This window comes from Pseudophryne corroboree, chromosome 9 (assembly GCF_028390025.1).
Source record: "Pseudophryne corroboree isolate aPseCor3 chromosome 9, aPseCor3.hap2, whole genome shotgun sequence".
Lineage (NCBI taxonomy): Eukaryota > Metazoa > Chordata > Amphibia > Anura > Myobatrachidae > Pseudophryne > Pseudophryne corroboree.
The window spans coordinates 302,484,339-302,506,073 of NC_086452.1; the positions used below are offsets into that span (position 1 = coordinate 302,484,339).

Below are 21,735 nucleotides of genomic sequence, written 5' to 3' on the forward strand. Positions count from 1 at the left end.
TTCATTTATGTACCAGTAGCTAGAAGTAGAAAAGTTCTAACAGAAACCACAAAGCTCATCTACAGCCACACCACACTGGATACACCCAATCTCATCTGATTTTGGAAGCTAAGCAGTGTTGGGCCTGGTTAGTACTTGGATGGGAGACCACCTGGGAATAAAAGGTGCTGTAGGTATTTTTATACTGCCAACACTGTTCTATTGATGCATTCCATTTTCAATCTTATTCATTTATGTACCAGTAGTTAGAAGTAGAAAAGTTCTAAGAGAAACCACAAAGCTCATCTACAGCCACACAACATTGGATATGCCCAATCTCATCTGATCTTGGAAGCTAAGCAGTGTTGGTCCTGGTTAGTACTTGGATGGGAGACAACCTGGCAATACAAGGTGCTGTAGGTATTTTTATATTGCCAACACCATTCTGTTGAAGCATTCCATTTTCAAACTTATTTATTTATGTACCAGCAGTTAGAAGTAGAAAAGTTCTAACAGAAACCGCAAAGCTCATCTACAGCCACATCACACTGGATACGCCCAATCTCATCTGATCTTGGAAACTAAGCAGTGCTGGGCCTGGTTAGTATTTGGATGGGAAACCTCCTGGGAATGCAAGGTGCTGCAGATATTTTAATACTGCCAACTCCGTTCTGTTGATGCATTCCATTTTCAAACTTTTTCATTTATTTACCAGTAGTTAGAAGTAGAAAAGTTCTAACAGAAACCACAAAGCTCATCTACAGCCACACCACACTGGATACGAACAATCTCATCTGATCTTGGAAGCTAAGCAGTGTTGGGCCTGTTTAGTACTTTGGTGGGAGACCACCTGGGAATATGAGGTGCTGGAGGTATTTTTATACTGCCAACACCGTTCTGTTGATGCATTCCATTTTCAAACTTATTCATTTATGTACCAGTAGTTAGAAGTAGAAAAGTTCTAACAGAAACTACAAAACTCATCTACAGCCACACCACACTGGATACGCCCAATCTCATCTGATCTTGGAAGCTAAGCAGTGTTGGTCCTGGTTAGTACTTGGATGGGAGACCACCTGGCAATACAAGGTGCTGTAGGTATTTTTATACTGCCAACACCGTTCTGTTGATGCATTCCATTTTCAAACTTATTAATTTATGTACCAGTAGCTAGAAGTAGAAAAGTTCTAACAGAAACCGCAAAGCTCATCTACAGCCACACCACACTGGATACGCCCAATCTCATCTGATCTTGGAAGCTAAGCAGTATTGGGACTGGTTAGTACTTTGATGGGAGACCACCTGGGAATACAAGGTGCTGCAGGTATTTTTATACTGCCAACACCGTTCTGTTGATGCATTCCATTTTCAAACTTATTCATTTATGTACCAGTAGCTAGAAGTAGAAAAGTTCTAACAGAAACCACAAAGCTCATCTACAGCCACACCACACTGGATACACCCAATCTCATCTGATTTTGGAAGCTAAGCAGTGTTGGGCCTGGTTAGTACTTGGATGGGAGACCACCTGGGAATAAAAGGTGCTGTAGGTATTTTTATACTGCCAACACTGTTCTATTGATGCATTCCATTTTCAATCTTATTCATTTATGTACCAGTAGTTAGAAGTAGAAAAGTTCTAACAGAAACCACAAAGCTCATCTACAGCCACACAACATTGGATATGCCCAATCTCATCTGATCTTGGAAGCTAAGCAGTGTTGGTCCTGGTTAGTACTTGGATGGGAGACAACCTGGCAATACAAGGTGCTGTAGGTATTTTTATATTGCCAACACCATTCTGTTGAAGACTTCCATTTTCAAACTTATTTATTTATGTACCAGCAGTTAGAAGTAGAAAAGTTCTAACAGAAACCGCAAAGCTCATCTACAGCCACATCACACTGGATACGCCCAATCTCATCTGATCTTGGAAACTAAGCAGTGCTGGGCCTGGTTAGTATTTGGATGGGAAACCTCCTGGGAATGCAAGGTGCTGCAGATATTTTAATACTGCCAACTCCGTTCTGTTGATGCATTCCATTTTCAAACTTTTTCATTTATTTACCAGTAGTTAGAAGTAGAAAAGTTCTAACAGAAACCACAAAGCTCATCTACAGCCACACCACACTGGATACGAACAATCTCATCTGATCTTGGAAGCTAAGCAGTGTTGGGCCTGTTTAGTACTTTGGTGGGAGACCACCTGGGAATATGAGGTGCTGGAGGTATTTTTATACTGCCAACACCGTTCTGTTGATGCATTCCATTTTCAAACTTATTCATTTATGTACCAGTAGTTAGAAGTAGAAAAGTTCTAACAGATACTACAAAACTCATCTACAGCCACACCACACTGGATACGCCCAATCTCATCTGATCTTGGAAGCTAAGCAGTGTTGGTCCTGGTTAGTACTTGGATGGGAGACCACCTGGCAATACAAGGTGCTGTAGGTATTTTTATACTGCCAACACCGTTCTGTTGATGCATTCCATTTTCAAACTTATTAATTTATGTACCAGTAGCTAGAAGTAGAAAAGTTCTAACAGAAACCGCAAAGTTCATCTACAGCCACACCACACTGGATACGCCCAATCTCATCTGATCTTGGAAACTCAGCAGAGCTGGGCCTGGTTAGTATTTGGATGGGAAACCACCTGGGAATGCAAGGTGCTGCAGATATTTTTATACTGCCAACTCCGTTCTGTTGATGCATTCCATTTTCAAACTTTTTCATTTATTTACCAGTAGTTAGAAGTAGAAAAGTTCTGACAGAAACCACAAAAATTATCTTCAGCCACACCACACTGGATACGCCCAAACTCATATAATCTTGGAAGCTAAGAAGTGTTGGGCCTGGTTAGTACTTGGATGGGAGACCACCTGGCATTACACGGTGCTGTAGGTATTTTTATACTGCCAATACCGTTCTGTTGATGCATTCCATTTTCAAACTTATTCATTTATGTACCAGTAGTTAGAAGTAGAAAAGTTCTAACAGAAACTACAAAGCTCATCTACAGCCACACCACACTGGATACGCCCAATCTTATCTGATCTTGGAAGCTAAGCAGTATTGGGACTGGTTAGTACTTTGATGGGAGACCACCTGGGAATACAAGGTGCTGCAGGTATTTTTATACTGCCAACACCGTTCTGTTGATGCATTCCATTTTCAAACTTATTCATTTATGTACCAGTAGCTAGAAGTAGAAAAGTTCTAACAGAAACCACAAAGCTCATCTACAGCCACACCACACTGGATACACCCAATCTCATCTGATCTTGGAAGCTAAGCAGTGTTGGGCCTGGTTAGTACTTGGATGGGAGACCTCCTGAGAATACAAGGTGCTGTAGGTATTTTTATACTGCCAACACCGTTCTGTTGATGCATTCCAATTTCAAACTTTTTCATTTATTTACCAGTAGTTAGAAGTAGAAAAGTTCTGACAGAAACCACAAAAATTATCTTCAGCCACACCACACTGGATACGCCCAATCTCATCTGATCTTGGAAACTCAGCAGAGCTGGGCCTGTTTAGTATTTGGATGGGAAACCACCTGGGAATGCAAGGTGCTGCAGATATTTTTATACTGCCAACTCCGTTCTGTTGATGCATTCCATTTTCAAACTTTTTCATTTATTTACCAGTAGTTAGAAGTAGAAAAGTTCTGACAGAAACCACAAAAATTATCTTCAGCCACACCACACTGGATACGCCCAAACTCATCTAATCTTGGAAGCTAAGAAGTGTTGGGCATGGTTAGTACTTGGATGGGAGACCACCTGGCATTACACGGTGCTGTAGGTGTTTTTATACTGCCAATACCGTTCTGTTGATGCATTCCATTTTCAAACTTATTCATTTATGTACCAGTAGTTAGAAGTAGAAAAGTTCTAACAGAAACTACAAAGCTCATCTACAGCCACACCACACTGGATACACCCAATCTCATCTGATTTTGGAAGCTAAGCAGTGTTGGGCCTGGTTAATACTTGGATGGGAGACCACCTGGGAATACAATGTACTGTAGGTATTTTTATACTGCCAACACTGTTCTGTTGATGCATTCCATTTTCAATCTTAATCATTTATGTACCAGTAGTTAGAAGTAGAAAAGTTCTAACAGAAACCACAAAGCTCATCTACAGCTACACAACATTGGATACGCCCAATCTCATCTGATCTTGGAAGATAACCAGTGTTGGTCCTGGTTAGTACTTGGATGGGAGACCACCTGGCAATACAAGGTGCTGTAGGTATTTTTATATTGCCAACACCATTCTGTTGAAGCATTCCATTTTCAAACTTATTTATTTATGTACCAGTAGCTAGAAGTAGAAAAGTTCTAACAGAAACCGCAAAGCTCATCTACAGCCACATCACACTGGATACGCCCAATCTCATCTGATCTTGGAAACTAAGCAGTGCTGGGCCTGGTTAGTATTTGGATGGGAAACCTCCTGGGAATGCAAGGTGCTGCAGATATTTTTATACTGCCAACTCCGTTCTGTTGATGCATTCCATTTTCAAACTTTTTCATTTATTTACCAGTAGTTAGAAGTAGAAAAGTTCTAACAGAAACCACAAAGCTCATCTACAGCCACACCACACTGGATACGAACAATCTCATCTGATCTTGGAAGCTAAGCAGTGTTGGGCCTGTTTAGTACTTTGGTGGGAGACCACCTGGGAATACGAGGTGCTGTAGGTATTTTTATACTGCCAACACCGTTCTGTTGATGCATTCCATTTTCAAACTTATTCATTTATGTACCAGTAGTTAGAAGTAGAAAAGTTCTAACAGAAACTACAAAGCTCATCTACAGCCACACCACACTGGATACGCCCAATCTCATCTGATCATGGAAGCTAAGCAGTATTGGGACTGGTTAGTACTTTGATGGGAGACCACCTGGGAATACAAGGTGCTGCAGGTATTTTTATACTGCCAACACCGTTCTGTTGATGCATTCCATTTTCAAACTTATTCATTTATGTACCAGTAGCTAGAAGTAGAAAAGTTCTAACAGAAACCACAAAGCTCATCTACAGCCACACCACACTGGATACACCCAATCTCATCTGATTTTGGAAGCTAAGCAGTGTTGGGCCTGGTTAGTACTTGGATGGGAGACCACCTGGGAATAAAAGGTGCTGTAGGTATTTTTATACTGCCAACACTGTTCTATTGATGCATTCCATTTTCAATCTTATTCATTTATGTACCAGTAGTTAGAAGTAGAAAAGTTCTAACAGAAACCACAAAGCTCATCTACAGCCACACAACATTGGATACGCCCAATCTCATCTGATCTTGGAAGCTAAGCAGTGTTGGTCCTGGTTAGTACTTGGATGGGAGACAACCTGGCAATACAAGGTGCTGTAGGTATTTTTATATTGCCAACACCATTCTGTTGAAGCATTCCATTTTCAAACTTATTTATTTATGTACCAGCAGTTAGAAGTAGAAAAGTTCTAACAGAAACCGCAAAGCTCATCTACAGTCACATTACACTGGATACGCCCAATCTCATCTGATCTTGGAAACTAAGCAGTGCTGGGCCTGGTTAGTATTTGGATGGGAAACCTCCTGGGAATGCAAGGTGCTGCAGATATTTTAATACTGCCAACTCCGTTCTGTTGATGCATTCCATTTTCAAACTTTTTCATTTATTTACCAGTAGTTAGAAGTAGAAAAGTTCTAACAGAAACCACAAAGCTCATCTACAGCCACACCACACTGGATACGAACAATCTCATCTGATCTTGGAAGCTAAGCAGTGTTGGGCCTGTTTAGTACTTTGGTGGGAGACCACCTGGGAATATGAGGTGCTGGAGGTATTTTTATACTGCCAACACCGTTCTGTTGATGCATTCCATTTTCAAACGTATTCATTTATGTACCAGTAGTTAGAAGTAGAAAAGTTCTAACAGAAACTACAAAACTCATCTACAGCCACACCACACTGGATACGCCCAATCTCATCTGATCTTGGAAGCTAAGCAGTGTTGGTCCTGGTTAGTACTTGGATGGGAGACCACCTGGCAATACAAGGTGCTGTAGGTATTTTAATACTGCCAACACCGTTCTGTTGATGCATTCCATTTTCAAACTTATTAATTTATGTACCAGTAGCTAGAAGTAGAAAAGTTCTAACAGAAACTGCAAAGTTCATCTACAGCCACACCACACTGGATACGCCCAATCTCATCTGATCTTGGAAACTCAGCAGAGCTGGGCCTGGTTAGCATTTGGATGGGAAACCACCTGGGAATGCAAGGTGCTGCAGATATTTTTATACTGCCAACTCCGTTCTGTTGATGCATTCCATTTTCAAACTTTTTCATTTATTTACCAGTAGTTAGAAGTAGAAAAGTTCTGACAGAAACCACAAAAATTATCTTCAGTCACACCACACTGGATACGCCCAAACTCATATAATCTTGGAAGCTAAGAAGTGTTGGGCCTGGTTAGTACTTGGATGGGAGACCACCTGGCATTACACGGTGCTGTAGGTATTTTTATACTGCCAATACCGTTCTGTTGATGCATTCCATTTTCAAACTTATTCATTTATGTACCAGTAGTTAGAAGTAGAAAAGTTCTAACAGAAACTTCAAAGCTCATCTGCAGCCACACCACACTGGATACGCTCAATCTTATCTGATCTTGGAAGCTAAGCAGTATTGGGACTGGTTAGTACTTTGATGGGAGACCACCTGGGAATACAAGGTGCTGCAGGTATTTTTATACTGCCAACACCGTTCTGTTGATGCATTCCATTTTCAAACTTATTCATTTATGTACCAGTAGCTAGAAGTAGAAAAGTTCTAACAGAAACCACAAAGCTCATCTACAGCCACACCACACTGGATACACCCAATCTCATCTGATCTTGGAAGCTAAGCAGTGTTGTGCCTGGTTAGTACTTGGATGGGAGACCTCCTGAGAATACAAGGTGCTGTAGGTATTTTTATACTGCCAACACCGTTCTGTTGATGCATTCCAATTTCAAACTTTTTCATTTATTTACCAGTAGTTAGAAGTAGAAAAGTTCTGACAGAAACCACAAAAATTATCTTCAGCCACACCACACTGGATACGCCCAATCTCATCTGATCTTGGAAACTCAGCAGAGCTGGGCCTGGTTAGTATTTGGATGGGAAACCACCTGGGAATGCAAGGTGCTGCAGATATTTTTATACTGCCAACTCCGTTCTGTTGATGCATTCCATTTTCAAACTTTTTCATTTATTTACCAGTAGTTAGAAGTAGAAAAGTTCTGACAGAAACCACAAAAATTATCTTCAGCCACACCACACTGGATACGCCCAAACTCATCTAATCTTGGAAGCTAAGAAGTGTTGGGCATGGTTAGTACTTGGATGGGAGACCACCTGGCATTACACGGTGCTGTAGGTGTTTTTATACTGCCAATACCGTTCTGTTGATGCATTCCATTTTCAAACTTATTCATTTATGTACCAGTAGTTAGAAGTAGAAAAGTTCTAACAGAAACTACAAAGCTCATCTACAGCCACACCACACTGGATACACCCAATCTCATCTGATTTTGGAAGCTAAGCAGTGTTGGGCCTGGTTAATACTTGGATGGGAGACCACCTGGGAATACAATGTGCTGTAGGTATTTTTATACTGCCAACACTGTTCTGTTGATGCATTCCATTTTCATTCTTATTCATTTATGTACCAGTAGTTAGAAGTAGAAAAGTTCTAACAGAAACCACAAAGCTCATCTACAGCTACACAACATTGGATACGCCCAATCTCATCTGATCTTGGAAGATAACCAGTGTTGGTCCTGGTTAGTACTTGGATGGGAGACCACCTGGCAATACAAGGTGCTGTAGGTATTTTTATATTGCCAACACCATTCTGTTGAAGCATTCCATTTTCAAACTTATTTATTTATGTACCAGTAGCTAGAAGTAGAAAAGTTCTAACAGAAACCGCAAAGCTCATCTACAGCCACATCACACTGGATACGCCCAATCTCATCTGATCTTGGAAACTAAGCAGTGCTGGGCCTGGTTAGTATTTGGATGGGAAACCTCCTGGGAATGCAAGGTGCTGCAGATATTTTTATACTGCCAACTCCGTTCTGTTGATGCATTCCATTTTCAAACTTTTTCATTTATTTACCAGTAGTTAGAAGTAGAAAAGTTCTAACAGAAACCACAAAGCTCATCTACAGCCACACCACACTGGATACGAACAATCTCATCTGATCTTGGAAGCTAAGCAGTGTTGGGCCTGTTTAGTACTTTGGTGGGAGACCACCTGGGATTACAAGGTGCTGTAGGTATTTTTATACTGCCAACACCGTTCTGTTGATGCATTCCATTTTCAAACTTTTTCATTTATTTACCAGTAGTTAGAAGTAGAAAAGTTCTGACAGAAACCACAAATATTATCTTCAGCCACACCACACTGGATACGCCCAAACTCATCTAATCTTGGAAGCTAAGAAGTGTTGGGCATGGTTAGTACTTGGATGGGAGACCACCTGGCATTACACGGTGCTGTAGGTGTTTTTATACTGCCAATACCGTTCTGTTGATGCATTCCATTTTCAAACTTATTCATTTATGTACCAGTAGTTAGAAGTAGAAAAGTTCTAACAGAAACTACAAAGCTCATCTACAGCCACACCACACTGGATACACCCAATCTCATCTGATTTTGGAAGCTAAGCAGTGTTGGGCATGGTTAGTACTTGGATGGGAGACCACCTGGCAATACAAGGTGCTGTAGGTATTTTTATATTGCCAACACCATTCTGTTGAAGCATTCCATTTTCAAACTTATTTATTTATGTACCAGTAGCTAGAAGTAGAAAAGTTCTAACAGAAACCGCAAAGCTCATCTACAGCCACATCACACTGGATACGCCCAATCTCATCTGATCTTGGAAACTAAGCAGTGCTGGGCCTGGTTAGTATTTGGATGGGAAACCTCCTGGGAATGCAAGGTGCTGCAGATATTTTTATACTGCCAACTCCGTTCTGTTGATGCATTCCATTTTCAAACTTTTTCATTTATTTACCAGTAGTTAGAAGTAGAAAAGTTCTAACAGAAACCACAAAGCTCATCTACAGCCACACCACACTGGATACGAACAATCTCATCTGATCTTGGAAGCTAAGCAGTGTTGGGCCTGTTTAGTACTTTGGTGGGAGACCACCTGGGATTACGAGGTGCTGTAGGTATTTTTATACTGCCAACACCGTTCTGTTGATGCATTCCATTTTCAAACTTATTCATTTATGTACCAGTAGTTAGAAGTAGAAAAGTTCTAACAGAAACTACAAAGCTCATCTACAGCCACACCACACTGGATACGCCCAATCTCATCTGATCTTGGAAGCTAAGCAGTATTGGGACTGGTTAGTACTTTGATGGGAGACCACCTGGGAATACAAGGTGCTGCAGGTATTTTTATATTGCCAACACCGTTCTGTTGATGCATTCCATTTTCAAACTTATTCATTTATGTACCAGTAGCTAGAAGTAGAAAAGTTCTAACAGAAACCACAAAGCTCATCTACAGCCACACCACACTGGATACACCCAATCTCATCTGATTTTGGAAGCTAAGCAGTGTTGGGCCTGGTTAGTACTTGGATGGGAGACCACCTGGGAATAAAAGGTGCTGTATGTATTTTTATACTGCCAACACTGTTCTATTGATGCATTCCATTTTCAATCTTATTCATTTATGTACCAGTAGTTAGAAGTAGAAAAGTTCTAACAGAAACCACAAAGCTCATCTACAGCCACACAACATTGGATACGCCCAATCTCATCTGATCTTGGAAGCTAAGCAGTGTTGGTCCTGGTTAGTACTTGGATGGGAGACAACCTGGCAATACAAGGTGCTATAGGTATTTTTATATTGCCAACACCATTCTGTTGAAGCATTCCATTTTCAAACTTATTTATTTATGTACCAGCAGTTAGAAGTAGAAAAGTTCTAACAGAAACCGCAAAGCTCATCTACAGTCACATCACACTGGATACGCCCAATCTCATCTGATCTTGGAAACTAAGCAGTGCTGGGCCTGGTTAGTATTTGGATGGGAAACCTCCTGGGAATGCAAGGTGCTGCAGATATTTTAATACTGCCAACTCCGTTCTGTTGATGCATTCCATTTTCAAACTTTTTCATTTATTTACCAGTAGTTAGAAGTAGAAAAGTTCTAACAGAAACCACAAAGCTCATCTACAGCCACACCACACTGGATACGAACAATCTCATCTGATCTTGGAAGCTAAGCAGTGTTGGGCCTGTTTAGTACTTTGGTGGGAGACCACCTGGGATTACAAGGTGCTGTAGGTATTTTTATACTGCCAACACCGTTCTGTTGATGCATTCCATTTTCAAACTTTTTCATTTATTTACCAGTAGTTAGAAGTAGAAAAGTTCTGACAGAAACCACAAATATTATCTTCAGCCACACCACACTGGATACGCCCAAACTCATCTAATCTTGGAAGCTAAGAAGTGTTGGGCATGGTTAGTACTTGGATGGGAGACCACCTGGCATTACACGGTGCTGTAGGTGTTTTTATACTGCCAATACCGTTCTGTTGATGCATTCCATTTTCAAACTTATTCATTTATGTACCAGTAGTTAGAAGTAGAAAAGTTCTAACAGAAACTACAAAGCTCATCTACAGCCACACCACACTGGATACACCCAATCTCATCTGATTTTGGAAGCTAAGCAGTGTTGGGCATGGTTAGTACTTGGATGGGAGACCACCTGGCAATACAAGGTGCTGTAGGTATTTTTATATTGCCAACACCATTCTGTTGAAGCATTCCATTTTCAAACTTATTTATTTATGTACCAGTAGCTAGAAGTAGAAAAGTTCTAACAGAAACCGCAAAGCTCATCTACAGCCACATCACACTGGATACGCCCAATCTCATCTGATCTTGGAAACTAAGCAGTGCTGGGCCTGGTTAGTATTTGGATGGGAAACCTCCTGGGAATGCAAGGTGCTGCAGATATTTTTATACTGCCAACTCCGTTCTGTTGATGCATTCCATTTTCAAACTTTTTCATTTATTTACCAGTAGTTAGAAGTAGAAAAGTTCTAACAGAAACCACAAAGCTCATCTACAGCCACACCACACTGGATACGAACAATCTCATCTGATCTTGGAAGCTAAGCAGTGTTGGGCCTGTTTAGTACTTTGGTGGGAGACCACCTGGGATTACGAGGTGCTGTAGGTATTTTTATACTGCCAACACCGTTCTGTTGATGCATTCCATTTTCAAACTTATTCATTTATGTACCAGTAGTTAGAAGTAGAAAAGTTCTAACAGAAACTACAAAGCTCATCTACAGCCACACCACACTGGATACGCCCAATCTCATCTGATCTTGGAAGCTAAGCAGTATTGGGACTGGTTAGTACTTTGATGGGAGACCACCTGGGAATACAAGGTGCTGCAGGTATTTTTATATTGCCAACACCGTTCTGTTGATGCATTCCATTTTCAAACTTATTCATTTATGTACCAGTAGCTAGAAGTAGAAAAGTTCTAACAGAAACCACAAAGCTCATCTACAGCCACACCACACTGGATACACCCAATCTCATCTGATTTTGGAAGCTAAGCAGTGTTGGGTCTGGTTAGTACTTGGATGGGAGACCACCTGGGAATAAAAGGTGCTGTATGTATTTTTATACTGCCAACACTGTTCTATTGATGCATTCCATTTTCAATCTTATTCATTTATGTACCAGTAGTTAGAAGTAGAAAAGTTCTAACAGAAACCACAAAGCTCATCTACAGCCACACAACATTGGATACGCCCAATCTCATCTGATCTTGGAAGCTAAGCAGTGTTGGTCCTGGTTAGTACTTGGATGGGAGACAACCTGGCAATACAAGGTGCTGTAGGTATTTTTATATTGCCAACACCATTCTGTTGAAGCATTCCATTTTCAAACTTATTTATTTATGTACCAGCAGTTAGAAGTAGAAAAGTTCTAACAGAAACCGCAAAGCTCATCTACAGTCACATCACACTGGATACGCCCAATCTCATCTGATCTTGGAAACTAAGCAGTGCTGGGCCTGGTTAGTATTTGGATGGGAAACCTCCTGGGAATGCAAGGTGCTGCAGATATTTTAATACTGCCAACTCCGTTCTGTTGATGCATTCCATTTTCAAACTTTTTCATTTATTTACCAGTAGTTAGAAGTAGAAAAGTTCTAACAGAAACCACAAAGCTCATCTACAGCCACACCACACTGGATACGAACAATCTCATCTGATCTTGGAAGCTAAGCAGTGTTGGGCCTGTTTAGTACTTTGGTGGGAGACCACCTGGGAATATGAGGTGCTGGAGGTATTTTTATACTGCCAACACCGTTCTGTTGATGCATTCCATTTTCAAACTTATTCATTTATGTACCAGTAGTTAGAAGTAGAAAAGTTCTAACAGAAACTACAAAACTCATCTACAGCCACACCACACTGGATACGCCCAATCTCATCTGATCTTGGCAGCTAAGCAGTGTTGGTCCTGGTTAGTACTTGGATGGGAGACCACCTGGCAATACAAGGTGCTGTAGGTATTTTTATACTGCCAACACCGTTCTGTTGATGCATTCCATTTTCAAACTTATTCATTTATGTACCAGTAGTTAGAAGTAGAAAAGTTCTAACAGAAACTACAAAACTCATCTACAGCCACACCACACTGGATACGCCCAATCTCATCTGATCTTGGCAGCTAAGCAGAGCTGGGCCTGGTTAGTATTTGGATGGGAAACCACCTGGGAATGCAAGGTGCTGCAGATATTTTTATACTGCCAACTCCGTTCTGTTGATGCATTCCATTTTCAAACTTTTTCATTTATTTACCAGTAGTTAGAAGTAGAAAAGTTCTGACAGAAACCACAAAAATTATCTTCAGTCACACCACATTGGATACGCCCAAACTCATATAATCTTGGAAGCTAAGAAGTGTTGGGCCTGGTTAGTACTTGGATGGGAGACCACCTGGCATTACACGGTGCTGTAGGTATTTTTATACTGCCAATACCGTTCTGTTGATGCATTCCATTTTCAAACTTATTCATTTATGTACCAGTAGTTAGAAGTAGAAAAGTTCTAACAGAAACTACAAAGCTCATCTACAGCCACACCACACTGGATACGCCCAATCTTATCTGATCTTGGAAGCTAAGCAGTATTGGGACTGGTTAGTACTTTGATGGGAGACCACCTGGGAATACAAGGTGCTGCAGGTATTTTTATACTGCCAACACCGTTCTGTTGATGCATTCCATTTTCAAACTTATTCATTTATGTACCAGTAGCTAGAAGTAGAAAAGTTCTAACAGAAACCACAAAGCTCATCTACAGCCACACCACACTGGATACACCCAATCTCATCTGATCTTGGAAGCTAAGCAGTGTTGGGCCTGGTTAGTACTTGGATGGGAGACCTCCTGAGAATACAAGGTGCTGTAGGTATTTTTATACTTCCAACACCGTTCTGTTGATGCATTCCAATTTCAAACTTTTTCATTTATTTACCAGTAGTTAGAAGTAGAAAAGTTCTAACAGAAACCACAAAAATTATCTTCAGCCACACCACACTGGATACGCCCAATCTCATCTGATCTTGGAAACTCAGCAGAGCTGGGCCTGGTTAGTATTTGGATGGGAAACCACCTGGGAATGCAAGGTGCTGCAGATATTTTTATACTGCCAACTCCGTTCTGTTGATGCATTCCATTTTCAAACTTTTTCATTTATTTACCAGTAGTTAGAAGTAGAAAAGTTCTGACAGAAACCACAAATATTATCTTCAGCCACACCACACTGGATACGCCCAAACTCATCTAATCTTGGAAGCTAAGAAGTGTTGGGCATGGTTAGTACTTGGATGGGAGACCACCTGGCATTACACGGTGCTGTAGGTGTTTTTATACTGCCAATACCGTTCTGTTGATGCATTCCATTTTCAAACTTATTTATTTATGTACCAGTAGTTAGAAGTAGAAAAGTTCTAACAGAAACTACAAAGCTCATCTACAGCCACACCACACTGGATACACCCAATCTCATCTGATTTTGGAAGCTAAGCAGTGTTGGGCCTGGTTAATACTTGGATGGGAGACCACCTGGAAATACAATGTGCTGTAGGTATTTTTATACTGCCAACACTGTTCTGTTGATGCATTCCATTTTCAATCTTATTCATTTATGTACCAGTAGTTAGAAGTAGAAAAGTTCTAACAGAAACCACAAAGCTCATCTACAGCTACACAACATTGGATACGCCCAATCTCATCTGATCTTGGAAGATAACCAGTGTTGGTCCTGGTTAGTACTTGGATGGGAGACCACCTGGCAATACAAGGTGCTGTAGGTATTTTTATATTGCCAACACCATTCTGTTGAAGCATTCCATTTTCAAACTTATTTATTTATGTACCAGCAGTTAGAAGTAGAAAAGTTCTAACAGAAACCGCAAAGCTCATCTACAGCCACATCACACTGGATACGCCCAATCTCATCTGATCTTGGAAACTAAGCAGTGCTGGGCCTGGTTAGTATTTGGATGGGAAACCTCCTGGGAATGCAAGGTGCTGCAGATATTTTAATACTGCCAACTCCGTTCTGTTGATGCATTCCATTTTCAAACTTTTTCATTTATTTACCAGTAGTTAGAAGTAGAAAAGTTCTAACAGAAACCACAAAGCTCATCTACAGCCACACCACACTGGATACGAACAATCTCATCTGATCTTGGAAGCTAAGCAGTGTTGGGCCTGTTTAGTACTTTGGTGGGAGACCACCTGGAAATATGAGGTGCTGGAGGTATTTTTATACTGCCAACACCGTTCTGTTGATGCTTTCCATTTTCAAACTTATTCATTTATGTACCAGTAGTTAGAAGTAGAAAAGTTCTAACAGAAACTACAAAACTCATCTACAGCCACACCACACTGGATACGCCCAATCTCATCTGATCTTGGAAGCTAAGCAGTGTTGGTCCTGGTTAGTACTTGGATGGGAGACCACCTGGCAATACAAGGTGCTGTAGGTATTTTTATACTGCCAACACCGTTCTGTTGATGCATTCCATTTTCAAACTTATTTATTTATGTACCAGTAGCTAGAAGTAGAAAAGTTCTAACAGAAACCGCAAAGCTCATCTACAGCCACATCACACTGGATACGCCCAATCTCATCTGATCTTGGAAACTAAGCAGTGCTGGGCCTGGTTAGTATTTGGATGGGAAACCTCCTGGGAATGCAAGGTGCTGCAGATATTTTTATACTGCCAACTCCGTTCTGTTGATGCATTCCATTTTCAAACTTTTTCATTTATTTACCAGTAGTTAGAAGTAGAAAAGTTCTAACAGAAACCACAAAGCTCATCTACAGCCACACCACACTGGATACGAACAATCTCATCTGATCTTGGAAGCTAAGCAGTGTTGGGCCTGTTTAGTACTTTGGTGGGAGACCACCTGGGAATACGAGGTGCTGTAGGTATTTTTATACTGCCAACACCGTTCTGTTGATGCATTCCATTTTCAAACTTATTCATTTATGTACCAGTAGTTAGAAGCAGAAAAGTTCTAACAGAAACTACAAAGCTCATCTACAGCCACACAACACTGGATACGCCCAATCTCATCTGATCTTGGAAGCTAAGCAGTATTGGGACTGGTTAGTACTTTGATGGGAGACCACATGGGAATACAAGGTGCTGCAGATATTTTTATACTGCCAACACCGTTCTGTTGATGCATTCCATTTTCAAACTTATTCATTTATGTACCAGTAGCTAGAAGTAGAAAAGTTCTAACAGAAACCACAAAGCTCATCTACAGCCACACCACACTGGATACACCCAATCTCATCTGATTTTGGAAGCTAAGCAGTGTTGGGCCTGGTTAGTACTTGGATGGGAGACCACCTGGGAATAAAAGGTGCTGTAGGTATTTTTATACTGCCAACACTGTTCTATTGATGCATTCCATTTTCAATCTTATTCATTTATGTACCAGTAGTTAGAAGTAGAAAAGTTCTAACAGAAACCACAAAGCTCATCTACAGCCACACAACATTGGATACGCCCAATCTCATCTGATCTTGGAAGCTAAGCAGTGTTGGTCCTGGTTAGTACTTAGATGGGAGACAACCTGGCAATACAAGGTGCTGTAGGTATTTTTATATTGCCAACACCATTCTGTTGAAGCATTCCATTTTCAAACTTATTTATTTATGTACCAGCAGTTAGAAGTAGAAAAGTTCTAACAGAAACCGCAAAGCTCATCTACAGCCACATCACACTGGATACGCCCAATCTCATCTGATCTTGGAAACTAAGCAGTGCTGGGCCTGGTTAGTATTTGGATGGGAAACCTCCTGGGAATGCAAGGTGCTGCAGATATTTTAATACTGCCAACTCCGTTCTGTTGATGCATTCCATTTTCAAACTTTTTCATTTATTTACCAGTAGTTAGAAGTAGAAAAGTTCTGACAGAAACCATAAAAATTATCTTCAGCCACACCACACTGGATACGCCCAAACTCATCTAATTTTGGAAGCTAAGAAGTGTTGGGCCTGGTTAGTACTTGGATGGGAGACCACCTGGCATTACAAGGTGATGTAGGTATTTTTATACTGCCAATACCGTTCTGTTGATGCATTCCATTTTCAAACTTATTCATTTATGTACCAGTAGTTAGAAGTAGAAAAGTTCTAACAGAAACTACAAAGCTCATCTACAGCCACACTAAACTGGATACACCCAATCTCATCTGATTTTGGAAGCTAAGCAGTGTTGGGCCTGGTTAGTACTTGTATGGGAGACCACCTGGGAATACAAGGTGCTGTAGGTATTTTTATACTGCCAACACTGTTCTGTTGATGCATTCCATTTTTAATCTTATTCATTTATGTACCAGTAGTTAGAAGTAGAAAAGTTCTAACAGAAACCACAAAGCTCATCTACAGCTACACAACATTGGATACGCCCAATCTCATCTGATCGTGGAAGCTAAGCAGTGTTGGTCCTGGTTAGTACTTGGATGGGAGACCACTTGGCAATACAAGGTGCTGTAGGTATTTTTATATTGCCAACACCATTCTGTTGAAGCATTCCATTTTCAAACTTATTTATTTATGTACCAGTAGCTAGAAGTAGAAAAGTTCTAACAGAAACCGCAAAGCTCATCTACAGCCACATCACACTGGATACGCCCAATCTCATCTGATCTTGGAAACTAAGCAGTGCTGGGCCTGGTTAGTATTTGGATGGGAAACCTCCTGGGAATGCAAGGTGCTGCAGATATTTTTATACTGCCAACTCCGTTCTGTTGATGCATTCCATTTTCAAACTTTTTCATTTATTTACCAGTAGTTAGAAGTAGAAAAGTTCTAACAGAAACCACAAAGCTCATATACAGCCACACCACACTGGATACACACAATCTCATCTGATCTTGGAAGCTAAGCAGTGTTGGGCCTGTTTAGTACTTGGGTGGGAGATAACCTGGGAATACGAGGTGCTGTAGATATTTTTATACTGCCAACACCGTTCTGTTGATGCATTCCATTTTTAATCTTATTCATTTATGTACCAGTAGTTAGAAGTAGAAAAGTTCTAACAGAAACCACAAAGCTCATCTACAGCCACACCACACTGGATACGCCCAATATCATCTGATCTTGGAAGCTAAGAAGTGTTGGGCCTGGTTAGTACTTGGATGGGAGACAACCTGGGAATACAATGTGCTGGAGGTATTTTTATACTGCCAACACCATTCTGTTGATGCATTCCATTTTCAAACTTATTCATTTATGTGCCAGTAGCTAGAAGTAGAAAAGTTCTAACAGAAACCGCAAAGTTCATCTACAGCCACACCACACTGGATATGCCCAATCTCATCTGATCTTGGAAACTAAGCAATGCTGGGCCTGGTAAGTATTTGGATGGGAAACCACCTGGATATGCAAGGTGCTGCAGATATTTTTATACTGCCAACTCCGTTCTGTTGATACATTCCATTTTCAAACCTGTTCATTTATGTACCAGTAGTTAGAAGTAGAAAAGTTCTAACAGAAACCGCAAAGCTCATCTACAGCCACACCACACTGGATCTGCCTAATATCATCTGACCTTGGCAGCTAAGCAGTGTTGGGCCTGGTTAGTACTTGGATGGGAGACAACCTGGGAATACAAAGTGATGTAGGTATTTTTATACTGCCAACACCGTTCTGTTGATGCATTCCATTTTCAAACTTATTCATTTATGTACCAGTAGTTAGAAGTAGAAAAGTTCTAATAGAAACCACAAAGTTCATCTACAGCCAGACCACACTGGATACGCCCAATCTCATCTGATCTTGGAAGCCTAGCAGTGTTGGGCCTGTTTAGTACTTTGGTGGGAGACAACCTGGGAATACGAGGTGCTGTAGGTATTTTTATACTGCCAACACCGTTCTGTTGATGCATTCCATTTTCAAACTTATTCATTTATGTACCAGTAGTTAGAAGTAGAAAAGTTCTAACAGAAACTACAAAGCTCATCTACAGCTACACCACACTGGATACACCCAATCTCATCTGATTTTGGAAACTAAGCAGTGTTGGGCCTGGTTAGTACTTGGATGGGAGACTACCTGGGAATACAAGGTGCTGTAGGTATTTTTATACTGCCAACACTGTTCTGTTGATGCATTCCATTTTCAATCTTATTCATTTATGTACCAGTACTTAGAAGTAGAAAAGTTCTAACAGAAACCACAAAGCTCATTTACAGCCACGCAACATTTGATACGCCCAATCTCATCTGATCTTGGAAGCTAAGCAGTGTTGGTCCTGGTTAGTACTTGGATGGGAGACCACCTGGCAATACAAGGTGCTGTAGGTATTTTTATACTGCAAACACCGTTCTGTTGATGCATTCCATTTTAAAACTTATTCATTTATGTACCAGTCGTTAGAAGTAGAAAAGTTCTAACAGAAACCACAAAGCTCATCTACAGCCACACCACACTGGATACGCCCAATCTCATCTGATCTTGGAAACTAAGCAGTGTTGGGCCTGGTTAGTACTTGGATTGGAGGCCACCTGGGAATACAAGGTGATGTAGGTATTTTTATATTGCCAACACCATGCTGTTGAAGCATTCCATTTTCAAACTTATTTATTTATGTACCAGTAGCTAGAAGTAGAAAAGTTCTAACAGAAACCGCAAAGCTCATCTACAGCCACATCACACTGGATACGCCCAATCTCATCTGATCTTGGAAACTAAGCAGTGCTGGGCCTGGTTAGTATTTGGATGGGAAATCTCCTGGGAATGCAAGGTGCTGCAGATATTTTTATACTGCCAACTCCGTTCTGTTGATGCATTCCATTTTCAAACTTTTTCATTTATTTACCAGTAGTTAGAAGTAGAAAAGTTCTAACAGAAACCACAAAGCTCATCTACAGCCACACCACACTGGATACACACAATCTCATCTGATCTTGGAAGCTAAGCAGTGTTGGGCCTGTTTAGTACTTGGGTGGGAGATAACCTGGGAATACGAGGTGCTGTAGATATTTTTATACTGCCAACACCGTTCTGTTGATGCATTCCATTTTTAATCTTATTAATTTATGTACCAGTAGTTAGAAGTAGAAAAGTTCTAACAGAAACCACAAAGCTCATCTACAGCCACACCACACTGGATACGAACAATCTCATCTGATCTTGGAAGCTAAGCAGTGTTGGGCCTGTTTAGTACTTTGGTGGGAAACCACCCGGGAATACGAGGTGCTGTAGGTATTTTTATACTGCCAACTCCGTTCTGTTGATGCATTCCATTTTCAAACTTTTTCATTTATTTACCAGTAGTTAGAAGTAGAAAAGTTCTGACAGAAACCACAAAAATTATGTTCAGCCACACCACACTGGATACGCCCAAACTCATCTAATCTTGGAAGCTAAGAAGTGTTGGGCCTGGTTAGTACTTGTATGGGAGACCACCTGGCATTACAAGGTGCTGTAGATATTTTTATACTGCCAACTCCGTTCTGTTGATGCATTCCATTTTCAAACTTATTCATTTATGTACCAGTAGTTAGAAGTAGAAAAGTTCTAATAGAAACTACAAAGCTCATCTACAGCCACACCACACTGGATACACCCAATCTCATCTGATTTTGGAAGCTAAGCAGTGTTGGGCCTGGTTAGTACTTGGATGGGAGACCACCTGGGAATACAAGGTGCTGTAGGTATTTTTATACTGCCAACACTGTTCTGTTGATGCATTCCATTTTTAATCTTATTCATTTATGTACCAGTAGTTAGAAGTAGAAAAGTTCTAACAGAAACCACAAAGCTCATCTACAGCCACACCACACTGGATACACCCAATCTCATCTGATTTTGGAAGCTAAGCAGTGTTGGGCCTGGTTAATACTTGGATGGGAGACCACCTGGGAATACAATGTGCTGTAGGTATTTTTATACTGCCAACACTGTTCTGTTGATGCATTCCATTTTCAATCTTATTCATTTATGTACCAGTAGTTAGAAGTAGAAAAGTTCTAACAGAAACCACAAAGCTCATCTACAGCTACACAACATTGGATACGCCCAATCTCATCTGATCTTGGAAGATAACCAGTGTTGGTCCTGGTTAGTACTTGGATGGGAGACCACCTGGCAATACAAGGTGCTGTAGGTATTTTTATATTGCCAACACCATTCTGTTGAAGCATTCCATTTTCAAACTTATTTATTTATGTACCAGTAGCTAGAAGTAGAAAAGTTCTAACAGAAACCGCAAAGCTCATCTACAGCCACATCACACTGGATACGCCCAATCTCATCTGATCTTGGAAACAAAGCAGTGCTGGGCCTGGTTAGTATTTGGATGGGAAACCTCCTGGGAATGCAAGGTGCTGCAGATATTTTTATACTGCCAACTCCGTTCTGTTGATGCATTCCATTTTCAAACTTTTTCATTTATTTACCAGTAGTTAGAAGTAGAAAAGTTCTAACAGAAACCACAAAGCTTATCTACAGCCACACCACACTGGATACGAACAATCTCATCTGATCTTGGAAGCTAAGCAGTGTTGGGCCTGTTTAGTACTTTGGTGGGAGACCACCTGGGAATACGAGGTGCTGTAGGTATTTTTATACTGCCAACACCGTTCTGTTGATGCATTCCATTTTCAAACTTATTCATTTATGTACCAGTAGTTAGAAGTAGAAAAGTTCTAACAGAAACTACAAAACTCATCTACAGCCACACCACACTGGATACGCCCAATCTCATCTGATCTTGGAAGCTAAGCAGTATTGGGACTGGTTAGTACTTTGATGGGAGACCACCTGGGAATACAAGGTGCTGCAGGTATTTTTATACTGCCAACACCGTTCTGTTGATGCATTCCATTTTCAAACTTATTCATTTATGTACCAGTAGCTAGAAGTAGAAAAGTTCTAACAGAAACCACAAAGCTCATCTGCAGCCACACCACACTGGATACACCCAATCTCATCTGATTTTGGAAGCTAAGCAGTTTTGGGCCTGGTTAGTACTTGGATGGGAGACCACCTGGGAATAAAAGGTGCTGTAGGTATTTTTATACTGCCAACACTGTTCTATTGATGCATTCCATTTTCAATCTTATTCATTTATGTACCAGTAGTTAGAAGTAGAAAAGTTCTA

General features: G+C 40.7%; 9 non-coding genes and 78 pseudogenes across 9 annotated transcripts; all 87 read left to right on the forward strand.

Moving 5' to 3' along the window:
- Positions 1–57: 57 nt before the first annotated feature.
- Positions 58–176, forward strand: LOC134961535 (5S ribosomal RNA). Its single transcript, XR_010187923.1, has one exon. It is a non-coding gene; the product is annotated as a 5S ribosomal RNA (ribosomal RNA).
- Positions 177–283: 107 nt separating this feature from the next.
- On the forward strand, positions 284–402 carry LOC134964527 (5S ribosomal RNA; annotated as a pseudogene).
- A 107-nt stretch (positions 403–509) lies between these two features.
- On the forward strand, positions 510–628 carry LOC134962201 (5S ribosomal RNA; annotated as a pseudogene).
- Positions 629–735: 107 nt separating this feature from the next.
- On the forward strand, positions 736–854 carry LOC134961826 (5S ribosomal RNA; annotated as a pseudogene).
- A 107-nt stretch (positions 855–961) lies between these two features.
- LOC134959977 (5S ribosomal RNA) lies at positions 962–1,080 on the forward strand (annotated as a pseudogene).
- A 107-nt stretch (positions 1,081–1,187) lies between these two features.
- Positions 1,188–1,306, forward strand: LOC134961236 (5S ribosomal RNA; annotated as a pseudogene).
- Positions 1,307–1,413: 107 nt separating this feature from the next.
- Positions 1,414–1,532, forward strand: LOC134961547 (5S ribosomal RNA). The gene has a single exon (XR_010187925.1). It is a non-coding gene; the product is annotated as a 5S ribosomal RNA (ribosomal RNA).
- A 107-nt stretch (positions 1,533–1,639) lies between these two features.
- On the forward strand, positions 1,640–1,758 carry LOC134964528 (5S ribosomal RNA; annotated as a pseudogene).
- Positions 1,759–1,865: 107 nt separating this feature from the next.
- On the forward strand, positions 1,866–1,984 carry LOC134962202 (5S ribosomal RNA; annotated as a pseudogene).
- Positions 1,985–2,091: 107 nt separating this feature from the next.
- LOC134961827 (5S ribosomal RNA) lies at positions 2,092–2,210 on the forward strand (annotated as a pseudogene).
- Positions 2,211–2,317: 107 nt separating this feature from the next.
- Positions 2,318–2,436, forward strand: LOC134959978 (5S ribosomal RNA; annotated as a pseudogene).
- A 107-nt stretch (positions 2,437–2,543) lies between these two features.
- Positions 2,544–2,662, forward strand: LOC134963774 (5S ribosomal RNA; annotated as a pseudogene).
- A 107-nt stretch (positions 2,663–2,769) lies between these two features.
- On the forward strand, positions 2,770–2,888 carry LOC134958921 (5S ribosomal RNA; annotated as a pseudogene).
- A 107-nt stretch (positions 2,889–2,995) lies between these two features.
- LOC134962592 (5S ribosomal RNA) lies at positions 2,996–3,114 on the forward strand (annotated as a pseudogene).
- A 107-nt stretch (positions 3,115–3,221) lies between these two features.
- LOC134959903 (5S ribosomal RNA) lies at positions 3,222–3,340 on the forward strand. Its single transcript, XR_010187672.1, has one exon. It is a non-coding gene; the product is annotated as a 5S ribosomal RNA (ribosomal RNA).
- Positions 3,341–3,447: 107 nt separating this feature from the next.
- On the forward strand, positions 3,448–3,566 carry LOC134963919 (5S ribosomal RNA; annotated as a pseudogene).
- A 333-nt stretch (positions 3,567–3,899) lies between these two features.
- On the forward strand, positions 3,900–4,018 carry LOC134960875 (5S ribosomal RNA; annotated as a pseudogene).
- Positions 4,019–4,125: 107 nt separating this feature from the next.
- LOC134963945 (5S ribosomal RNA) lies at positions 4,126–4,244 on the forward strand (annotated as a pseudogene).
- Positions 4,245–4,351: 107 nt separating this feature from the next.
- LOC134962203 (5S ribosomal RNA) lies at positions 4,352–4,470 on the forward strand (annotated as a pseudogene).
- A 107-nt stretch (positions 4,471–4,577) lies between these two features.
- LOC134960185 (5S ribosomal RNA) lies at positions 4,578–4,696 on the forward strand (annotated as a pseudogene).
- A 107-nt stretch (positions 4,697–4,803) lies between these two features.
- On the forward strand, positions 4,804–4,922 carry LOC134963178 (5S ribosomal RNA; annotated as a pseudogene).
- A 107-nt stretch (positions 4,923–5,029) lies between these two features.
- LOC134961559 (5S ribosomal RNA) lies at positions 5,030–5,148 on the forward strand. Its single transcript, XR_010187927.1, has one exon. It is a non-coding gene; the product is annotated as a 5S ribosomal RNA (ribosomal RNA).
- Positions 5,149–5,255: 107 nt separating this feature from the next.
- On the forward strand, positions 5,256–5,374 carry LOC134964081 (5S ribosomal RNA; annotated as a pseudogene).
- Positions 5,375–5,481: 107 nt separating this feature from the next.
- Positions 5,482–5,600, forward strand: LOC134963361 (5S ribosomal RNA; annotated as a pseudogene).
- A 107-nt stretch (positions 5,601–5,707) lies between these two features.
- LOC134961829 (5S ribosomal RNA) lies at positions 5,708–5,826 on the forward strand (annotated as a pseudogene).
- A 107-nt stretch (positions 5,827–5,933) lies between these two features.
- Positions 5,934–6,052, forward strand: LOC134959980 (5S ribosomal RNA; annotated as a pseudogene).
- Positions 6,053–6,159: 107 nt separating this feature from the next.
- Positions 6,160–6,278, forward strand: LOC134964940 (5S ribosomal RNA; annotated as a pseudogene).
- A 107-nt stretch (positions 6,279–6,385) lies between these two features.
- On the forward strand, positions 6,386–6,504 carry LOC134959081 (5S ribosomal RNA; annotated as a pseudogene).
- Positions 6,505–6,611: 107 nt separating this feature from the next.
- On the forward strand, positions 6,612–6,730 carry LOC134961588 (5S ribosomal RNA; annotated as a pseudogene).
- A 107-nt stretch (positions 6,731–6,837) lies between these two features.
- Positions 6,838–6,956, forward strand: LOC134961226 (5S ribosomal RNA). The gene has a single exon (XR_010187869.1). It is a non-coding gene; the product is annotated as a 5S ribosomal RNA (ribosomal RNA).
- A 107-nt stretch (positions 6,957–7,063) lies between these two features.
- LOC134964009 (5S ribosomal RNA) lies at positions 7,064–7,182 on the forward strand (annotated as a pseudogene).
- A 333-nt stretch (positions 7,183–7,515) lies between these two features.
- On the forward strand, positions 7,516–7,634 carry LOC134960128 (5S ribosomal RNA; annotated as a pseudogene).
- Positions 7,635–7,741: 107 nt separating this feature from the next.
- Positions 7,742–7,860, forward strand: LOC134963948 (5S ribosomal RNA; annotated as a pseudogene).
- Positions 7,861–7,967: 107 nt separating this feature from the next.
- Positions 7,968–8,086, forward strand: LOC134962204 (5S ribosomal RNA; annotated as a pseudogene).
- A 107-nt stretch (positions 8,087–8,193) lies between these two features.
- LOC134961750 (5S ribosomal RNA) lies at positions 8,194–8,312 on the forward strand (annotated as a pseudogene).
- A 333-nt stretch (positions 8,313–8,645) lies between these two features.
- Positions 8,646–8,764, forward strand: LOC134960670 (5S ribosomal RNA; annotated as a pseudogene).
- A 107-nt stretch (positions 8,765–8,871) lies between these two features.
- LOC134962205 (5S ribosomal RNA) lies at positions 8,872–8,990 on the forward strand (annotated as a pseudogene).
- Positions 8,991–9,097: 107 nt separating this feature from the next.
- On the forward strand, positions 9,098–9,216 carry LOC134961800 (5S ribosomal RNA; annotated as a pseudogene).
- A 107-nt stretch (positions 9,217–9,323) lies between these two features.
- On the forward strand, positions 9,324–9,442 carry LOC134961237 (5S ribosomal RNA; annotated as a pseudogene).
- A 107-nt stretch (positions 9,443–9,549) lies between these two features.
- Positions 9,550–9,668, forward strand: LOC134959165 (5S ribosomal RNA). Its single transcript, XR_010187240.1, has one exon. It is a non-coding gene; the product is annotated as a 5S ribosomal RNA (ribosomal RNA).
- A 107-nt stretch (positions 9,669–9,775) lies between these two features.
- On the forward strand, positions 9,776–9,894 carry LOC134964809 (5S ribosomal RNA; annotated as a pseudogene).
- A 107-nt stretch (positions 9,895–10,001) lies between these two features.
- Positions 10,002–10,120, forward strand: LOC134962543 (5S ribosomal RNA; annotated as a pseudogene).
- A 107-nt stretch (positions 10,121–10,227) lies between these two features.
- LOC134961751 (5S ribosomal RNA) lies at positions 10,228–10,346 on the forward strand (annotated as a pseudogene).
- A 333-nt stretch (positions 10,347–10,679) lies between these two features.
- On the forward strand, positions 10,680–10,798 carry LOC134960672 (5S ribosomal RNA; annotated as a pseudogene).
- Positions 10,799–10,905: 107 nt separating this feature from the next.
- LOC134962206 (5S ribosomal RNA) lies at positions 10,906–11,024 on the forward strand (annotated as a pseudogene).
- A 107-nt stretch (positions 11,025–11,131) lies between these two features.
- LOC134961801 (5S ribosomal RNA) lies at positions 11,132–11,250 on the forward strand (annotated as a pseudogene).
- Positions 11,251–11,357: 107 nt separating this feature from the next.
- Positions 11,358–11,476, forward strand: LOC134961238 (5S ribosomal RNA; annotated as a pseudogene).
- Positions 11,477–11,583: 107 nt separating this feature from the next.
- LOC134960298 (5S ribosomal RNA) lies at positions 11,584–11,702 on the forward strand (annotated as a pseudogene).
- Positions 11,703–11,809: 107 nt separating this feature from the next.
- On the forward strand, positions 11,810–11,928 carry LOC134964083 (5S ribosomal RNA; annotated as a pseudogene).
- Positions 11,929–12,035: 107 nt separating this feature from the next.
- LOC134962545 (5S ribosomal RNA) lies at positions 12,036–12,154 on the forward strand (annotated as a pseudogene).
- A 107-nt stretch (positions 12,155–12,261) lies between these two features.
- Positions 12,262–12,380, forward strand: LOC134961831 (5S ribosomal RNA; annotated as a pseudogene).
- Positions 12,381–12,487: 107 nt separating this feature from the next.
- On the forward strand, positions 12,488–12,606 carry LOC134960465 (5S ribosomal RNA; annotated as a pseudogene).
- A 107-nt stretch (positions 12,607–12,713) lies between these two features.
- LOC134961407 (5S ribosomal RNA) lies at positions 12,714–12,832 on the forward strand (annotated as a pseudogene).
- A 333-nt stretch (positions 12,833–13,165) lies between these two features.
- LOC134962594 (5S ribosomal RNA) lies at positions 13,166–13,284 on the forward strand (annotated as a pseudogene).
- A 107-nt stretch (positions 13,285–13,391) lies between these two features.
- On the forward strand, positions 13,392–13,510 carry LOC134960025 (5S ribosomal RNA). The gene has a single exon (XR_010187688.1). It is a non-coding gene; the product is annotated as a 5S ribosomal RNA (ribosomal RNA).
- Positions 13,511–13,617: 107 nt separating this feature from the next.
- LOC134964010 (5S ribosomal RNA) lies at positions 13,618–13,736 on the forward strand (annotated as a pseudogene).
- A 333-nt stretch (positions 13,737–14,069) lies between these two features.
- On the forward strand, positions 14,070–14,188 carry LOC134961222 (5S ribosomal RNA; annotated as a pseudogene).
- A 107-nt stretch (positions 14,189–14,295) lies between these two features.
- Positions 14,296–14,414, forward strand: LOC134963949 (5S ribosomal RNA; annotated as a pseudogene).
- A 107-nt stretch (positions 14,415–14,521) lies between these two features.
- On the forward strand, positions 14,522–14,640 carry LOC134962207 (5S ribosomal RNA; annotated as a pseudogene).
- Positions 14,641–14,747: 107 nt separating this feature from the next.
- LOC134963138 (5S ribosomal RNA) lies at positions 14,748–14,866 on the forward strand (annotated as a pseudogene).
- A 107-nt stretch (positions 14,867–14,973) lies between these two features.
- Positions 14,974–15,092, forward strand: LOC134959981 (5S ribosomal RNA; annotated as a pseudogene).
- A 107-nt stretch (positions 15,093–15,199) lies between these two features.
- Positions 15,200–15,318, forward strand: LOC134962209 (5S ribosomal RNA; annotated as a pseudogene).
- A 107-nt stretch (positions 15,319–15,425) lies between these two features.
- LOC134960186 (5S ribosomal RNA) lies at positions 15,426–15,544 on the forward strand (annotated as a pseudogene).
- A 107-nt stretch (positions 15,545–15,651) lies between these two features.
- Positions 15,652–15,770, forward strand: LOC134963053 (5S ribosomal RNA; annotated as a pseudogene).
- A 107-nt stretch (positions 15,771–15,877) lies between these two features.
- Positions 15,878–15,996, forward strand: LOC134961571 (5S ribosomal RNA). The gene has a single exon (XR_010187930.1). It is a non-coding gene; the product is annotated as a 5S ribosomal RNA (ribosomal RNA).
- Positions 15,997–16,103: 107 nt separating this feature from the next.
- On the forward strand, positions 16,104–16,222 carry LOC134964323 (5S ribosomal RNA; annotated as a pseudogene).
- Positions 16,223–16,329: 107 nt separating this feature from the next.
- LOC134962210 (5S ribosomal RNA) lies at positions 16,330–16,448 on the forward strand (annotated as a pseudogene).
- A 333-nt stretch (positions 16,449–16,781) lies between these two features.
- On the forward strand, positions 16,782–16,900 carry LOC134960391 (5S ribosomal RNA; annotated as a pseudogene).
- Positions 16,901–17,007: 107 nt separating this feature from the next.
- Positions 17,008–17,126, forward strand: LOC134964369 (5S ribosomal RNA; annotated as a pseudogene).
- A 107-nt stretch (positions 17,127–17,233) lies between these two features.
- Positions 17,234–17,352, forward strand: LOC134962211 (5S ribosomal RNA; annotated as a pseudogene).
- Positions 17,353–17,459: 107 nt separating this feature from the next.
- Positions 17,460–17,578, forward strand: LOC134961686 (5S ribosomal RNA; annotated as a pseudogene).
- Positions 17,579–17,685: 107 nt separating this feature from the next.
- On the forward strand, positions 17,686–17,804 carry LOC134964703 (5S ribosomal RNA; annotated as a pseudogene).
- A 107-nt stretch (positions 17,805–17,911) lies between these two features.
- LOC134963065 (5S ribosomal RNA) lies at positions 17,912–18,030 on the forward strand (annotated as a pseudogene).
- Positions 18,031–18,363: 333 nt separating this feature from the next.
- LOC134962050 (5S ribosomal RNA) lies at positions 18,364–18,482 on the forward strand (annotated as a pseudogene).
- Positions 18,483–18,589: 107 nt separating this feature from the next.
- LOC134960294 (5S ribosomal RNA) lies at positions 18,590–18,708 on the forward strand (annotated as a pseudogene).
- Positions 18,709–18,815: 107 nt separating this feature from the next.
- On the forward strand, positions 18,816–18,934 carry LOC134963990 (5S ribosomal RNA; annotated as a pseudogene).
- Positions 18,935–19,041: 107 nt separating this feature from the next.
- Positions 19,042–19,160, forward strand: LOC134962321 (5S ribosomal RNA; annotated as a pseudogene).
- Positions 19,161–19,267: 107 nt separating this feature from the next.
- Positions 19,268–19,386, forward strand: LOC134963204 (5S ribosomal RNA; annotated as a pseudogene).
- A 107-nt stretch (positions 19,387–19,493) lies between these two features.
- Positions 19,494–19,612, forward strand: LOC134960657 (5S ribosomal RNA; annotated as a pseudogene).
- A 107-nt stretch (positions 19,613–19,719) lies between these two features.
- Positions 19,720–19,838, forward strand: LOC134961108 (5S ribosomal RNA; annotated as a pseudogene).
- Positions 19,839–20,171: 333 nt separating this feature from the next.
- Positions 20,172–20,290, forward strand: LOC134959140 (5S ribosomal RNA). Its single transcript, XR_010187215.1, has one exon. It is a non-coding gene; the product is annotated as a 5S ribosomal RNA (ribosomal RNA).
- A 107-nt stretch (positions 20,291–20,397) lies between these two features.
- LOC134960130 (5S ribosomal RNA) lies at positions 20,398–20,516 on the forward strand (annotated as a pseudogene).
- A 107-nt stretch (positions 20,517–20,623) lies between these two features.
- On the forward strand, positions 20,624–20,742 carry LOC134963950 (5S ribosomal RNA; annotated as a pseudogene).
- A 107-nt stretch (positions 20,743–20,849) lies between these two features.
- LOC134963040 (5S ribosomal RNA) lies at positions 20,850–20,968 on the forward strand (annotated as a pseudogene).
- Positions 20,969–21,075: 107 nt separating this feature from the next.
- On the forward strand, positions 21,076–21,194 carry LOC134960187 (5S ribosomal RNA; annotated as a pseudogene).
- A 107-nt stretch (positions 21,195–21,301) lies between these two features.
- On the forward strand, positions 21,302–21,420 carry LOC134961240 (5S ribosomal RNA; annotated as a pseudogene).
- Positions 21,421–21,527: 107 nt separating this feature from the next.
- On the forward strand, positions 21,528–21,646 carry LOC134960309 (5S ribosomal RNA; annotated as a pseudogene).
- Positions 21,647–21,735: the final 89 nt, after the last annotated feature.